Below are 2,989 nucleotides of genomic sequence, written 5' to 3' on the forward strand. Positions count from 1 at the left end.
TAGGCAGTATTATTTAAAAAAATCCATGAATGGAAATGTGTGGCCTGCGTTTCTAGGGCACTTGTCAACACCATGATTCGAGGCATAAACCAAAAGAGCAGAGCTCTAGCTGTGCACTCAATTGTAAGAAATATTGCATATTTGTCTATTGATATGTTATGGTCAGAGACGAACCACTTTGTAGGCAAAAGGAAAAACAGCTTCTAGAACATAAAAATAGTGTGACTTTTAGTGGGTATTTTTAGGTAAAACCATTCAATTTGACAATAATGTTGAAAAAATAATTACTAATCAAAAACAACTAAACAAAAACATATTTTATAGAACATTCAAGGAGTCTTCTCTTAAAAACAACACAGAGAATGGCAGAACTCCTGGAAATACAATTATAAAAAAGTAATAACCTATTTTAGAAGAAAGTGGTGAAAGAAAGGTTTGTAAAGCTGTACAGAAGATGACACAGTGCAGAAAGTCATGAAGGTTACCACCTGTGGGTAGCGAGGGCATTGCATACCAAGCCTATATATACCAATCAGATCAGAGTCTTCTGTGTTTAGCAGCACACACTTCAAAGGCAAGAGCATAGTAGTGTCAATGTGTTAAGACCTGACAAGCCTCACAGAGAACAGGACACTCACAAAGCTGCTAAAAAATGTGAAAGGAAAGACCATATGTTGGCTCATCTGAACCTGTTGTAAGTATCTGACCAGGGCATTAGCCTGAAATTGCATTTGGATTGAATTTAACATCAGAACATGTTATGGCATACGTTAATGCTCTATTTGTTTGGATATTGAGTCCCAGAACTTCTGTTTAGCAACGGTGCCCTGGTCAGCGGCTCAGACATGAAATGATTTGTAAGGAATGAAGGATAGCCTGATGTTATGAATACAATGGTGAGCTGAGTTAAAACTGATAAAAGGCAGTTCAAGTAACCTGTGCAGCTGAGAAGTGATCCATACTGTCACTGAACTTGAAAGAAATACCATTGAAAAATGGTTTCTTGCCAGCTGAAACTTGCTTAAGCAGAGATTCTGGTACTCCCGATTTAGTTCATAACAGTATAATGGGTCTGAAGCATATAATAAATTGCTAAGAACCCTCCTAAGTCATATCATAATTCAGATTTTTTTAATGTAGGTGATGATGTTTGCACACACAATGGCGTTTCCTGGACCCCGAGGGCTGTGGGGAAATTACTCTTCTTTCATATGAAGTGCAAACTCCAAAAAGACAGATTCCTAGGAGAAACACTGACATGGAAAATGTATTGTTCTTGTAAAGGCTATACTGAGCTTCAAGCTTCTTGAAAACAAATGAAAAACCAAGGATTCTGCAATGCTCTGAGAGGAAAGACAGCATCAATAACTGGAGCTGAGAACAGACACCTCTGAGTAGATCCGTGAGAGTTTGTAAAGCTCTGAAAAGACTCAGTATTGCTAAAAGGCATATGAAATTTATTCTGTCCTATGTTGGTCTTATAACAACTGATTGCACATATTCATGCAATGGAGAAAATGTAAGGCTCAGATACTGACTGATAGTGTAACAGGCAGTGAAGTGAACTGGTCTGAGCTGTTAGATCCACAGATAGGCTCGATGAGAGGCTGAGGCAATGAATCATGAATGATTATTTGGGTTACACTGTTGAACTGTTCTATCACTGTAATAAGCCTTTTATACTACAAATGCTGACCCTCTAAAGAACCCAGACTCCACACTCTGAGCCCTAGAGCTGTCAGAAAGAGCAATCCCAAAGCAAATGGAATGTGGCTGTAGGTATTAACCCAGATCCAAACTTGTTATTTTTGCCATAAGGGTAGCATCTTGTAAGTAATGAATATATGTAGATAATTTATGTATACTTGGTACTCTACATCAAGACATAATTCACGACTATTCTCATTTACATTAATCTTAGGCCCCTTTGCTAGTTGAAGACATGCTGTAACTAGAGATATTTGTGCCTGCTTTGTCTTCTTGAGCCACAACGTGGAGAAGCTTGGTTGAATCAAGAGGCAAAGAGGTATATTGCTTGGGTTTCTAAGGTTTGATCAAGAGATCCCTGATGTCACTAAAATATAAGTGACAAAATAAAAGTAGGATGAAGACTCGAGATTTTTTTACTTAGTTGTGGGCCAGGGCTAAACCACAACAGGCCTGAATTCAATTACGCATAAGAAACGTAATTCAACTACATGTAAGGTGCTGATCCAAAGTCCATGAGTCCACAGAAGCTCTGCACTTGTTCCCTTGGGCAGGGATCAGGCCCTGTGCTAGTTCAGGTTTCGGTCAGATCTAACTGGTTTTGTTGAAATAGTTGTTCTTGCTACGTCAAAGTTTCAGGGCCTCAAACTGCAGAAAGGAAGCAGCTGAACCTTTACCATTTTAATGGTTGTATTAAACATTTTGTAACTCTGCTCAGGCCAGACTTTAAGAGGGAGATCAATGGGGTTGCACCTGCAGTTCTGAGTAGGCAGTTAATCTCCCAAGAAGCATTTCTTTAAAACAGGCGCTTGAGCCATGCAATTCTATGTGCAAATTAAATGGGAGGGGGAGGGAGTTGGGTTTGAGGTTTATTTGTGAACAATTTGGCAGTCTTTGAATAAATTATACGAACTTACCACACACAAATAAGCTCAAACTCTTTCTCTGCCCCTCTACCCCTATTTTTTATATTTGTTTATATCCTTTTTATCTGATTTAACAAAGAAGCTAAAATAAACATCTGCTCTCTTTCAGGGATAAATTTAGGGATTACTTCCAAGATTTCAAGAAGGCCTTTCATAAAGTAGATAAAAATAGAGATGGCTACGGCACACTATGTGACCTGCACAGGATACTACAAAAATTCAACTATTACCTTGATCACAATCAATTCAACAGTATTCTAAACAGGTTTGTATGATTACCTCCTAAGCACCTCTTTGGTCACACCCAGCAAAGCCTTAGCAGAACTAAGCTTCTATTTAGTGTTAAGCGTATAATC

The sequence above is a fragment of the Neopsephotus bourkii genome, unplaced genomic scaffold, assembly GCF_033783945.1.
Source record: "Neopsephotus bourkii isolate Nb327-2 ecotype Australia unplaced genomic scaffold, CSIRO-AGI_Nbou_v1 NB_107, whole genome shotgun sequence".
NCBI lineage: Eukaryota > Metazoa > Chordata > Aves > Psittaciformes > Psittacidae > Neopsephotus > Neopsephotus bourkii.